General features: G+C 49.6%; 1 long non-coding RNA gene across 3 annotated transcripts; it reads right to left on the reverse strand.

The window, feature by feature from the left end:
* Positions 1–277: 277 nt before the first annotated feature.
* On the reverse strand, positions 278–12,184 carry LOC117802057. Of its 3 annotated transcripts, none has more exons than XR_004625091.1 (4): positions 10,337–12,184; positions 9,563–9,740; positions 6,640–7,984; positions 278–3,598 (listed from the first exon to the last, which is right to left on the reverse strand). It is a non-coding gene; the product is annotated as an uncharacterized LOC117802057 (long non-coding RNA). The 3 variants fall into 3 exon arrangements; XR_004625092.1 differs by having other exon boundaries at positions 279–3,598; positions 7,891–7,984; XR_004625090.1 differs by lacking the exon at positions 6,640–7,984 and having other exon boundaries at positions 279–3,598.
* Positions 12,185–14,352: the final 2,168 nt, after the last annotated feature.

The raw sequence follows: 14,352 nt of genomic DNA on the forward strand, positions 1-14,352 counted from the left end.
CCCGCAGTCTCGAAAAATGGAGAAATCACTCACCAACACGTTGCGCTTGCTAGGGGTTTAATCTAAGATGCTTGAGATTTCAGTTGGCTCACAGGTGCACAGCCCAAGCATAGGGCTCTTTCACGAGAACCTGGCAGAGGGGTGATCTCCCTGTGCGTGGCCTCCCGGGACCCAGAGCCGCTGTGTTCATTGTCCCACTGGCACAAGGCATAGTTTGGTCCCCTGGGGTTTGTCCCAAACCTGAAAGTCAGCCCAGGAAAAAGAAGTACTCCTCCCCCTCCCCCTCCTCCTGCCCCAGCAGCCCCACCTGACCATGGCCCGGATACCATTAGCTAATATTTGTTTATCATGTGAATTGCTTTTTATGATTACGAAAGTAATCCACGCTTGTGAGAAACTGGGAAAATAGAGAAAAGTCAACGAAGAAGACGGAAATCACTCATAATCACACATCTCAGCCATCATAGGAGATGTTTGGTGGTCTGTTTTTTCCTAGGCTTTTTTCAATGTATAAAAGTCACTTGCAAAAGTCGTCATAACTGGGGTCACACCACCTGCTGTTTCATATGCTCTTTTTTTTTAACTGAATATAATCTTCCGTGGAATCTCCCACATCTATATACATTACCCAAAAGCAAAATTATGAATTCACTTTATTTAAGCCTATTAAGCCTAAATGTTTAGAGAGGTTAAATTATCCACAGTGCCCAACACATGGTAAATCCCCACTGCCAAATAAATATCTAAAAACAAAATGCCACTTTGTCCCTGCATTCCACCACTTCCGCCTCTGAGCTGGCCGGCCTCACGGTCTGACTTGGGCCAAGCAAGTCAGGCCCAAGAGATTTGGAGGCACTGATGTATAGTGGAGAAGAGACCCTTCCAGAAGACAGGCCTGTTTTCTAGCACAGAGAGGGGGTGAGACTTGGTTCTGCCCTGATATGGTGCAGACACTGTTTGAAGTTTTACGTACATTATTCTATGAACTTACACGACAATCTGTCGGACGGCACAATTGGGCAGAGACAGCCTATTTTCCCCCAGTGTTCCTTCCCCTTCTTCCTTAGCATAAGGACCCCAATTGTATTGGGACACACGGATGCTGGAATAAAAACTATACTCCTCAGAATTCCTGGTTGCTGGGAGGAGCCACATGACAAATTCTGTCTAAAGACCTATAAGCTAACGTGTTGTGTGTGACTCCAAAAAGTGCCCTTTAAAGAGAGCCAGAGAACCCCACTGTGCCCCTTACTCCTTTTTGCTAGCTGGAAATAAGATGTAATGACTGGAACTTGGCAGCCATATTGGGCCAGGAGATGAGAGCTTCATGCAAGGGTGGCAGAACAGTGAGAAAAAGGGGGACTATATCCCTGTATATCTATATGCCTGCAGATTGGGAAATCACCCTGTCACCTCAAAACTACTTACCTGTAGAACTTCACATGACAGAAAAATTAAGTTTTATCTTGTTAAAAAAAAATAAAAAGGCCATGGCAGGACTTTTAGAGCCCTGGGCTCTTTCCATAGATAGCTTACTACTATTAGGGAAGATTGTTAACATTTATTGAGTGCCTACCACATGCCAGACATATTATATACCTTATTTAATTAAATTTAATATAATTTAGCTTAATTTAATTTCCCCAACACCCCTGCAGTGTTAGTATTATTATCCCATCCTACAGATGAAGAAACTAAGGCTCAAAGAGGCTGAGGAACTTGTTAAGTCACACGGCTAGTAAATGATAGAGTGCGACTACCCAATTTCTGTCCTTCCCACTTTCCCTCCCTGCCTTCCAAACTCTTCTGGGTTCATTCGCTTGCGCTTTCCGTCAAGATGAGCTCCCGCCAGAGAAAGTGAAGTGGCTAAAGGTAGCTTGTCTTGTTTTCCACCAGCCTCACATCTGAACTGAAGTTCCAGAAACAATACCATTTCCCAGGGGTGTGAAGGAAAACTTAAATCATGTTTTAATATCAGTAAATTATTTTCTTCACTTAAGGGGGGAAAAAAGCCCGTCGTCAGCTATAATAAATCCAACTCAATTACACTTATTACAGTGATGACTGTTCATGCCACTCTAATTGGCTTCTCTCGGCGTTTTCATTAAGAACCTGCATCTTCAAAGGTTTATAACTCAGACACATCTTTACCTGGAGCTGAAATTTGGCGTTAACAGCCAGATGGGGAACCCAGGCGCCACAAGACGGAAGACAGCCCAGCCCCCAGCCCCGGAGCCAACCCTCTGTGCCTCGGATGGTGCTAGCAGGTTCCTCTGGGTGACCAGTCATGGCACATTTATCTCCACACGGACCTGGGTCCTGTTGGGACGGGTCCCTGGGCTTGTCGGGTGGCAGTGGGGCCACAGCCTGGCCGAGGCTGGGCTCCAGCTGGGATTCTGGCTGCTCATGTCACTGCGAAACAACTCCCCAGGGGACCCCCCCAGGGGTTTTGGGATATGGTGGAAGGAAGCCGGGATGAGAAGTCAGACCTGGGTCAGGGTCCTGCTTGCTGTCCTGTGGTCTTGGGCAAGGTGCTTGGTCTTTTGAACGCTTCATCTTCAAAGTGGATAATAGTTACCATGAGGCTCAAATGAGATCCAATGTGGAAAGCAGTTACGGAAAGTGCTAGATCGATGTGAATCTCTATTACGGCCCCCCAGGACACCAGTTGATTTCTCTCCTAAGAGGAAGCTTGGACAGGTTGGTTTTCCGGACGAGTGAGACTCAGACTCAGGTCAGTTCTGCCTGTGTGTCAGGCCAGCGAGAGTTGCAGTGTGCCCCCTCAGGTGGACAGGCTCACGGGTCGCAGAGGGGCTCCTGCACGGCGGAAGGGAAGGGTGCGTTCCTTGCCCGGCCCTGGGTTCCAATCCTGCCCGCTCCACTTACTCTCCAGGTGACTCTAGGCAAGTCACTCTGCTTCTCCGAGCCCCTGGTTTTCACTGACATAAAATGCAGGTAATAATTGTGTGAGGTACAGGCCGGCACAGGTCGGCCCTCCGCACAGCAGAGCTATTGTTATTAACCGTGGGTAAACCTGCACGATTCAGAGAAACTGGTGAGTGGAGGGGAGCCGGCCGGCCGTCTTCTCATGCAACATTTCGCCAACCCCGGTGACTGCTCGTGAAGGGTGGCTTTGGGGGAGCTCACCTGGAGACCTCGGCCTGGGGATTCCCCACGGGGACCCTCGGCCCTCACCTCTGCCGGCCTCACCTGCTGTATTCCTGCGGCTCATCCCCAGTCGGCCTCGGATGACTTCCTGGGGCGAGACAGAGCCAGCCTTGATTCAAGGGGTGTGCAGGGACAGGGAAAAGGGGGTGCCCCTGGTGGAAGGGCTAAGTAAATGTCTGGGAAGGGCTCCTTCATGTGGCCAAGATGCAGGGTGGCTGTGGGAACAGGGAACTCACTCTTGGCTCCCCCTCTGGCCCCGTACCCCTGCAATGGGGCATCTCTCCATGTGACCGTCGCTCCCACACACTGAAGCCCGACCCCAAGTAACTGTACCGTTGTACACAGAGCGTGGGCCCCGGGCTCAGCAGGCTGAACGCTAGCTCCACTCACTTGCTGGCTGGGGCAGCTTCCTGGGCCTCAGTTTCCTCATCTGCAAAACAGGGTAACAGTGCATACGTGGTAGGGCTGTGGTCAGGTTTAAACGGGCAGTGCACTCCGCGGCTGTGTGGGGCCCAGCATGCAGCAGGCTTTCCACAAATGGGGCAGAAGTGGTGAGTCTGGAGCCTTCCAGGACCCGGGTGACCACCCGGTCCCACCCCATCATCTAACACACCCATGGTCCAAGCATCTGGGGCCAGGGCAGAACCCTGCAGCTCGCCCCCTTGCACCCCTCCCACCAGGCTGGCTACACCCACCCCTCCTCATCAGGGCTCTCACCACTCACTTTGTCCAGCAAGTTCCTCATCGGTCTCTCTGCCCCCAGCCTCTCCCTTTCCCGTCCCTTCTACGGCCCACTGCCTAAGCTGCCCTCCTAAAGCCTCTCCATTCAGAAGTCCTCAATGGTATCACTGTATGATTCCAAGTACATGACATTCTGGAAAAGGCAGAACTATGGAGGCGGTAAAAAGTTCAGTGGGTGCCAAGGGGAGGGACGCATGCAGCACAGAGGGCTTTCATGGAAGTGAATTCTCTGTATGATGCTAGCGTAGGGGATACAAGACATCATACGGTCGTCCAGACCCCTAGAATGTACGACCGCAAGAGTGACTCCAAAGTAAACTGTGCACTTCGGTTAATAATGCGTCCGCGTGAGTTCGTCGATTTAACAAATGCGGCACACCAATGGCCTATATTAATATGAGGAGGAACTGGTGGGAGACGAGGGCGAGTAGGGGAACTCTGTCATCTTTGCACACTGTTTTCTGTGCACCTAAGAACACTCCAATAAAAAATTAAAAAAAAAACCCTATTACTTTTTTTTTTTAAAAGCCTCAGTTGTTCTAAACCTCTCAATTTCAATCCCTCGACTTGGCAGTGAAGCCCTCTAGGAATGGACCTCAGCTTCACCCTGGTCCCCCAACTCCTGACACAAACACCCCCTTGGGGTAGGGGTCTGTCTGGCAACCCCCGAGGCCAGCCTGTGGGGATTGGAACAAATGTAACTCAGCCTGGGCACTGGAGCCTCCCCGGCTCTGGGGTTCCTCGCACCCATCCCGCAGCACCTCGGGCCGGTCTGAGCAGCCCTGCCTATCCCTGCACCCCCGTGCGCGGTGATGGGCTGCAGTCTCAGGGTGCCGGGAGGCACTGCAGGGAGGGGCCATCAGCACGGCTGCGCTGGGCGTCCTTGGTCCTCGAGGCCACTTGCTGCTGGAGACCCAAGGGCAGGAAGCCCAGGGCAGCGCGAGGGCAGGGTCGCTGGTCACCGGGTCCATCCTGTGCCACTAGTTCTAAATACCCTGTTTGTGATTCCCGGGAGCCTCACGACAACCCAGGATATTGACTTCCCCCATGTTTCAGACGGAAGATGAGGTCCGCTGAATAGTGGCCCCCTGAAGGCCTGTGGCCCTAATTCCCAGAGACTTATGTGGCCCAGGGGGCCCTGCGGATGTGACGGGGTGGAGGCTCTGGAGAAGGTGGGAGGCCCCCAATGCGACCATCACCGTCCCTCCAGGGAGCAGAGGGCGCGCAGATGGCAGCAGCTACTGGACACGCCCCCCCCCATGCTCCGTCTTGGGTCATCCCCGCTCCTCCCAGTGTTGCTCCGAAATCTGGGGGGTGAGAGGATCTTTCCTACCCCTTCTCACCTCCAGCTCCTCCTACCCAGGTCACTGTAGGCTCAGGCTTCCTGCCTCTGTTCTGCCTCCACACGCAAACCCATCATCGTGGACCCCTCAGTCCCAGAGCCCCAACACCACCGAGACAAAGCTCCCACTCCTTCTCGGGGGTGTGCACAGCTGCCCGGGGGAACCCTGTCCATCCTTCAGTCTTGGTCTGGCCTCCCTCCAGCAAGAACACTTGCTCCTGGCTGCCCCTCTCCATCACACGGTTCTTGACCTTGGTCTTGGTTCAAGCAGCCCCTCGGTGCCAGGTTCTTCACCTCCTCCCCTTGCTCAGCTGACACTGGCACAGCTTGTAAGACCTGGACCGGGCGTGGCCCTCCCTCAGGGCCCGAGCTACCCAGGTGGTGCCAAGGTGTGCCCTTTGAACAGGAAGCGGGGTGTAGGGCAGCCTCGACCTGGGGCCTTGACTGGGGCAGGCCCCTGTGGCTCTACACAAGAGGGGCCTAGGTGGACCTTGCTCTCAGCTCTGCTGAGCACTCACGGCAGGCCAGGAATTGTGGGGTGCTGGGTTCAAATATTCACTAGGAGACAGACATGCAGAACAGCCCAAAGAGCGGGGTAACCCCTACAATCCCAAGACTGCTCATGGGTGTCCTGGCCTCCAGCCTCCCCTTCTCCAGCCCTCCCTTCTCTGGACTGCCAGGCGGCTCTTTCCAAATCATGGGAACATCCACCTGATGTGGAGATTCTATGAGGAACTCATGTCAAAACTGAGATCTGAAGACTTTGTGGAAGTATCTAAATCAGGCTGTGACTGGGAGGTAGTGTTTTAGACAGAGTAGCATGTGCAAAGGTCCTGGGTCTGGGAAGTATGTGACACATAAGAGAAATAAAAAGAAAAATGTGGCTAGCACAGAAAAAGCCTGCTCTTTCCTTCCCAGAATATCCCTGCAGGGATGGATTTTTGCCTTTCCATACCCTCCCCCTGCAACTCACCACCACAGGGAGCCCTGTCTGTCACTCACCGGCCTCCTAGGACTGGCTGCCATGTTGGGAATATGGAAATGGGAGGACATTGTTGTATATTTTCCCAGCAGGCTCCAGATTTAGGTCTCCAAGGATAGGCCTAGCTAGAAATGCTATAAAAGACAGGCCAGGTATCCACCCAGAAGAGGACGACAGCTACCGATGCCTATCTGACCTCGCTTTCAAAGCACAGCGGTGAGCCCTACCTGATGCTCACGTGAGAAGAGAAATGCTTGGGTGTGACTTGCCAGAGGGATTGTGAAAAGGCAGAAAGTTCCTCAGGTTCCAGTTTCACTGTCTACACCTCTTTCTGGCACCGAAAGGGCAAACCCTCATGGGTTTCGTCACCCAGAGACCTGGCCTGGAAACTGCATGCTTTCTCTACCTTGACAACATCCGACTCCTCCGCCTTCCTCCGCATCCAAGTGGAAGCTTCTTCAAGGGCAGTCATCTCTCTCAGACATTTTGGGGATTTAAAAACAACGACAACAACAACAACTGTGATAGGAGAGCTGTCCTGTAGCTGAGAAGCCCACTTCTGGAAAATCCCCTACACAGCAGGCTCTCTGCTCAGTGGGTTGGCTTTGTGCTGCTTTGCTGGGGGGTGGGCCGTGAGTGCAGAGAGCTACAAGAAGGACAAGCCCCGCATTGCCTCTGTAACATGGTCTTGGTTGTCTTCAGAGCAGGAGTGTGCTCGGTCCAAGGGGAGAACCAAGATGGGTTCATGTGATCATGACCATCTGATTCCACTTGCTGGATACTTGCTTTCTTAGGGTTCCTCATAGCTAGGGCTAGTCATGTGACCACACCCTGGACAGTGAGATGCACAGGGAAGGGTCTGCTGGGGAAGCTTTGGTCTCCCTGATAAAACAGACAGATGGGACTTTATCTCTTTCCTCTTTTCTTGCCTCAAACAAGGGTGTGATGTCTAGAGTTATGGCGGCCATTTTATAACAATAAGATGACCAATATGAAGAAAAGTCAACACACGGGAGGGGACATAGAGAAAGAAACTGGACTGCCTTCCACCCCAAAGACATTCTTGAGCAGAAGACTCAACATCCCCAGTTGTCTACCCCTAGACTTCTATTATATGAGAAGAGTAAGCCCCTACCTCTTAGGTCTCTACTATTTGTAGTTGAAAGCATTCCTAACTAATTCACCTTGTATGTCTCATTCCCCTAAAATGCTCTAAAGTTGGTCCTGTAACATTTATACTTCCAAGATCTTTAACACCAGCAAGTACCATGTCTGGTGTAGCAGGAAGAACGCCATCAGTTTCATTTCAAGGAGCCTTGAGTCTTTCCATACTTTTCTGAGATTTAGCATGCTACCAGTAGACTCGTCACTATGCATAGAAGAGGAAAATGAACCTAGGATTCAAAATTCAAATCCCAAGACCCATGTAAGAGGGGGACTGTACTCGAAGATCTTGATCCCATTATGCTAGAACTCTAAAGGGCCACACACCCAGGATGAGTGTGAACCAGAAGTCCATCATCCCTTCTTCTCCCCCTATAGAGACTACAAAGAACAGTTTCTTGGCACCGAGGAGATCAGGGGGAAAAGCTCAGCTCTGGGAAGTTGTGACCACATACTAACCCTTGTACAGACAGATGGCCCAAATATACTTTACCTGAGGCGTCTAAAAAACTTCAAGAAGCAGGGGTACATCACAGCAATTCTGGAGAGGAAGTGCTCCCGGTGCATGGCAGAAGCAAGGGCAGATCCTTTTTGGAAGAAGCCACATTTCATCCCATCCTCAAAAAACTCCCTCTAAGTAATTTTTCAAGGACAGTAAGCACACTCAGTAAAATATAATAAGCACAAAGGGAATTAAGGCAAGAAGAGCAAGAATAAGCAGAAAAAAAAATAGATAGCTAAGCTGAGCCCCAAATGCTTCATCTATTGGCATAATAGGAAGCAAACCATAAAGCTGTTAGTATGTTAAAAGAAATAAAATATAAACTTAAAAATATCTGCAGGAAACAGAACTATAAAAATCAGGTAGTTTTTTTATAGAAATGTAAACTACAATAACTGGAATTTGAAATTCAGTAAATGGATTTAACAGATTAAATATAGACAAAGAGAGAATCAGTGAACTGGAATACAGGTCAGAAGAAATCATCAAATGACAGCACAGAGAAACCAAAAGATGAAAATCATGAAAAAGAGGTTCAGGGATGGGCAGGAGAGAGTGAGGATGTCCAAATACATTCAGTTGCAATTCCAAAAGGAAAAGCAAGAGAGAATGGGGCCAGACGATTATTTGAAGAGATAATGTCTCAGAATTTTTCAGAACTGATGAAAGGTGTCAATGCATAGATTTAAGGAGCCCAACAAATGCCAAGGATGAAAAATCAAAAGTGAAAAGGATCTTCAGACTCTGAGTGCTTATCACAGCCCTGTCTCTTATGGGCAGGGTAGACCAGTGACATGTCCCAAGGGCAGATGTTACTCAGCCCATCCCAGAACGCGGCGCTCCTGCAGGGGCATGAACAAAGCAAGTACAAGTGTGATAACTGCGTCTGCAAAGTCCACTCCTTCTTTCCTGGCCTAGATCTGCAGAGGGCCATGATCGGAATGATAGCCAAGGGGCCAGAACATCCTGACCCTCCTGCTTTTTATGTGCAACACCAGAGAGATGGAGGAGAAGATGGAAACCCCATTCCGCCAAGGTTGGATTAATTTATTATTGAGCGTCTAGCACAAATTCCTTGTTGACCCCACCTGGCCCGTTACCTTAGTCTCCATGCCCACCTTTGTAGTGCCGTGCACTTGGGATTTGATAGCAAACACTCTGGGATCTCTTGTCTAGCAAAACTCGTGGAGAAAAGTTCAATCTTGTAACTTTTGGAATATCAAAGCTTACATCTCATTTTCAGGTGGAAAAACTGAGGCCAGAGGAGGTCAGGAACACACGAAGGAGGTCTGCAGTCAGGTGAACGTGGGCCAGGGACTCCTGATGCCCGGTTGAGGCTACTCTCTGCTATTTGCCTGCCCATTTCTTGAAGAACATGGAGGCAGGCTATTTCATTCTCAGGGATGGCGTTCAACAAGTGGTCATGGCAGCATGTAACAGAGCGTGTGAAAAAGAAGATTCCTAAAGCTCCCCAAGGGTGACATGGAAGTATAGATATGGACACCCCAACTCCGAACAGCCCGGTTACATAACCGCGACAGTAAATGGTGAATCATTGCCGTGTAATGGAAAAATCAGATTGGTCACTAGGAAAAGTAAAAGGAGCACCGCGGTGAGTCACTGGGCCCACCCTCCCGTTGAGTCTCCGAAACGCTACACCTACCGGTTGATTCAGAGTCTGGGCTTTGTCTTCCTTTCTTCCACATCAATGTTTCGATATTTCACAATGGAGATTTGCAAGTGATGTGAATTTCTAAAGAAGGCTGGGCCAAAGCCCCACACGTTGTCTCTTGACTGTTCTAATGGGTGGGCTCTGCGCCTACACCCAGCAGAGATGACAGCTTAAAATGGAATAATAACTGGTATTATTGAGTGCCTACCGTGTTCCAGAAAGACACTTGGACTCCTGAAATTCATTATATGGATTCATCCTCGTTACAGCTCTATGAGATCGGCACTGTCCCCATTTCACAGATGAGAGAGCTGAGGCTAAGGAGGATTAAGAACATGTCCAGAGTCTCACAGTTAGCAGGAAATGACAGAGGCAAGAATCATCCCAGGAAAATCCATCCTACCCACTTTGTAGCAGAATAGAAGACCTCTAGGCTTTTGTAAGCTAAGAGAAAGGCAGACATCCAGGTGGTGGCTGTCATGAGGAGGAGAGGAGAGAGTGAATGGAGAGGGCCCCCCTCTCCTGGTGCCCACAGTGACCATGCAGTAGGTATGACCTCCCCCTTTCTAGTAGATTGTAAGAGTTGAAATGAAGTGGGTCAAGGAAGGTAAGCACAGCTCTTGGAAGAGGTCTTTTTGTTCAGTGGAGAGCAAGGCTTAAATTTCTCTGTTACCCTTTGGTAGACCATGTGGAAAGTTCTAGAAGGCAACCTTTTACTCAACACTAACGAGGAGCACTGGCCCATACTGCATAGTGGAAACTCACCCAGAATAACATTTTCCAAAGCAGCTGTTCCCTTGCTAGGCTGGGCGTGGAGAATGCCTCTTCCGCAGGAAGTTCCAGCTGAGCACCTGTAAACACGCTATTTTGATGGCCTGAAGAGTGATTCACTTATTTATATACATTACTGGTGTGACCCACGGTCTCGGCCACTTCTCCTTTTAGTATTCAAATTAGTCAGCTGAACCATTGCTCCCAAAGCCTCAGGGACTCAGTTCAAAAGGGCCAGACCCTCTGCCTCCAGCTGTAGAGAGGCTGACTCGATTTCCCTCTGCAGTGGTTTCATTGCGGACTTGAAAGATCGTTGCCACACACAGGTCCATCTCGGTGCTCTTCCCCACGTCGGGCTCAAGAACATCCCAGCTGGCCTGGCGGAGGCTCCTCAGGGTACCAGCAAGGAGGGGTGGTCTCTGCTTGCAACCGCTCAGCCGTGTGCCAGACCAAGAGTGGGTGCGCCCAGGTTCACCTGTGCTCCCCGGGTCCCAGCCCTTAGCACTGCAGAGCCTCTGTCCTGGGGGGCAGTGGCCAGGACCGCAGTGTGTGTGTTCTGGTCGGAGGCCTATGGAGAGCTCAACCAGCTCCTGCCCGGTCACACCCCGCAAAGTCCCCTCCCTCCTAGTGGGGCCTCGTCTCTCCCACCCTCGGAGGTTCTGACGATGCTGACCCTTCCTCACTCTACACACTTGCAGAAGTCAATTCCAGGTGGACTGCAGGCCTGACTGTGGCAGGAGAAACAACAAAGCCTCTAGAAGAGAAAGCAGGAGCCCATCCTCATGGTCTTGGGATTAGCAAAGCGTTCTTAAACAAAACACAGAAAGCACCAGCCATAAAGGGAAGAGACTAGAGTCAGACTTGACTAAACCTAAGAACTGCTGGTCATCAGTTAAGATGCCATCGCCATGAAGAGAGTGGAAAGGGCAGCCACAGAGTAGCCGTTACCTGCCGTACGTATTTCTGACAAAGGATGTGTACTGGGAGTATAATTTTTAAAAATTCTCACGCACCACTAATAGACAAGCCAATAGAAAAATGGGCAAAGGGCTTGAACAGGCTCTTCACCAAAGATGAAATCCAATGGCCAGGAAGCAAATGAAGCTAATGGAATTGGGCTCTCCTTCATCCGCTACTGGGGACGTGTGGTGAAACCACAACGCGGAAAAGCCGCATGCCCGCTGTAGTGGCTCCGCGGAAAAGACACACGTTGTCTGGTGGCGGCGGCAGCGCAGGGTGCCCGGAACCGTCATCACTGCTGGGAGGTGGAAAGGGGGGCAGTCACTTCGGGAAGCTTTCAGCCCCTGGAATGGAGCCGAACAGAAGCTGACAGCTAGTCCCGGACCCGCCAACGGCCTGGTATACACACGGGTACAGAAGTGTGTGAAAGAATACCCACAGGGATCCACCAGTCTACCAGAACTGAGGGAGAGTCACACCATGGGATAGGACACGGCCACGGCCAAAGTGCTGGCTCTCTGTGTGCGAGCCGTGGGCCGACAGCTGAGCCGTGGAGAGCACGCCCCAGGCTTTCGTCCATGAACTTCGAAACAGGAGAGAGGAGAGTCTGCGATGGAAGACGTCAGAAGAGAGGTTCCCCTTGCAGGGCGTTTGTAATTGCAAGGGGCACAAGGTGGCACCTGGAATATTCTGTGTCTTGCTCTGGGCACCGGGCTCAGCTTGTGAGTTCACCGAGTTGTTCACCTAGGTTGTGTGTGCTTTCCTGTTGTAGGTTCTAGTCAGTGAAAATTTTTCTTTGAAAATGGGAAAGGAGGGGCGCCTGGGTGGCTCAGTGGTTAAGTGTCTGCCTTCAGCTCAGGGCGTGATCCCGGCGTTCTGGGATCGAGCCCCACATCAGGCTCCTCTGCTGGGAGCCTGCTTCTTCCTCTCCCACTCCCCCTGCTTGTGTTCCCTCTCTCGCTGGCTGTCTCTCTCTCTGTCAAATAAATAAAAATAAAATCTTAAAAAAAAAAAAACTATGAGTTTAAAAAAAAAAGAAAGAAAGAAAAAAGAAAATGGGAAAGGAAAGGGGTCCAGGTGTCTAACTCTTTTCCTCCAGGAAGTGTCTGCCACTGTTGATGAATTTGCCCACCTCCGCCATGACCCTTGAACTCTGTGTTTCAAGGATTATGTCCAGGAAGGGGCTGCGATTCTTCCATGTGTGTAACTGTGCAGGCCAGCTGTGGGGCCCCTGCCCAGAATGCAGGCACGAGCTTTGCTTTTCCTGCTGGAGAAGCCTCTGGAACTGTGAAATGACAGCTTCCCTCACCAAAGCAAACAAGTAAGTTTGCCTCACATCCTGCTACACGCACACACACACACTCCTGCCGTTTTTCTGATTATGCAAGAGCTGCAGGCCCCTTGTAGAATATTTAGAAAACACAGAAAAGAATAAAGAGAAAAGAAAAGTCATCCATGATCCTACTGCCCAAACACAAAAGAACTTCTCATTTGGGCATGTTTTCTTTCGGTCTTTCTGTATATTTCATGGATGTGTTTTTAAACAGCTTTGCTGAGGTATAATTTACACACAGCAAAAGTCACCTGTTTCAAGTGCACAATTCACTACTTTCCAGTAAAGTTACAGAGTTGTGCAACCACGACCACGACCCAGTTGTGGGGCGTATCCCTCACCTCGAAGGATCCCTCGTGCCCGTTTGCTCTCACTCCCCAACCCCCCACCCCAACCCCAGGCAGCCGAGATCTGCTTGTGGTAAGTTGATCCTTTCTGGACATTTCTTTTTTTTTTTTTTTTAAAGATTTTATTTATTTATTTATTCAACAGAGATAGAGACAGCCAGCGAGAGAGGGAACACAAGCAGGGGGAGGCGAGAGGAAGAAGCAGGCTCCCAGCGGAGGAGCCTGACGTGGGGCTCGATCCCAGAATGCCGGGATCACGCCCTGAGCCGAAGGCAGATTCTTAACCGCTGTGCCACCCAGGCGCCCCTTGGACATTTCATATAAACGGGATCACACAATATGCAGTCTTCTTCATCTGGTTTTTGCACTTCACCATAATTTCTTTGAGGTGCGTCCATGCTGTGGCACGAATCGGCAGTTTGTTCCCCTTTTTTGTTTAGTATCAGCCCCGTGTATGGAGATAATGTGTTTTGTTCATGCGTTTATCAATTGAAGAGCATTTGGATTTTCTCCATTTTGGCCATTCTGAGTAAGGCTGCTGAGAAAATTTGTGTACGATCTTTTGTTCCGCCCTTTCTTCATTTCTCTTGGGTACTGCTCATGGGAAATCCTAGGGTGTGTGGTAAACTGACGCGTAATTTTTAAGAAACTGACAAACTCTTCTCTTGAGGTGGCCTCCATTTTCCCTTCCCAGCAGCCATGGAGACTTGTATTACTGCAAGTTTTTAAAATTGTAGCCATTCTGGTCAGTGTGGAGTGGTTTTAATTTGCATTTCCCTAATGACTAATGAGCCATTTGTGTACCCTTTTTGGTGAACAGTCTTTTCAAATATTTTGCCTAATTTAAAATTGGGTTGTTTTGTCTTTTTATTGAGTTGTAAGAGTTCTTTATATATTCTGGGTATGCGTCCTCTGTCAGATATATGATTGACAAATGTTTTCTCCCAGTCTGTGGCTTGTCTTTTCATTTTCCTAATAGTGTCTGTTGAAGCACATTCTTAATTTTGATGAAGTCAATTTATCCTTTTTTTTTTCCCTTTTACTGCTTCCGTTTTTTGGTGGTGTATCTGAGAACTATCTGCCCAGCCCAAGATCACAAAGGTCTTATTCTGTGTTTATTCCCCAAAATTTTACAGTTTAAGCTCTTATGCTTATGTCTAGGATTTATTTTGAGTTGATTTCTGCGTACAGTGTGAATTAAGGTTCTAAATTCATCTTTTCACATGTGGGTATATAATTATTGAGCGCCATTTGTTGAAAAACCATTCTTTTCCACCCTTGAATTCCTTTGACATCTTTGTTGAAAATCAATTGACCACAGTGTAAGAGTTTATTTCTGGGCTCCTGCTTCTGTTCCCTCGATCTATGTG

Source organism: Ailuropoda melanoleuca, chromosome 4 (assembly GCF_002007445.2).
Source record: "Ailuropoda melanoleuca isolate Jingjing chromosome 4, ASM200744v2, whole genome shotgun sequence".
Classification (NCBI taxonomy): Eukaryota; Metazoa; Chordata; class Mammalia; order Carnivora; family Ursidae; genus Ailuropoda; species Ailuropoda melanoleuca.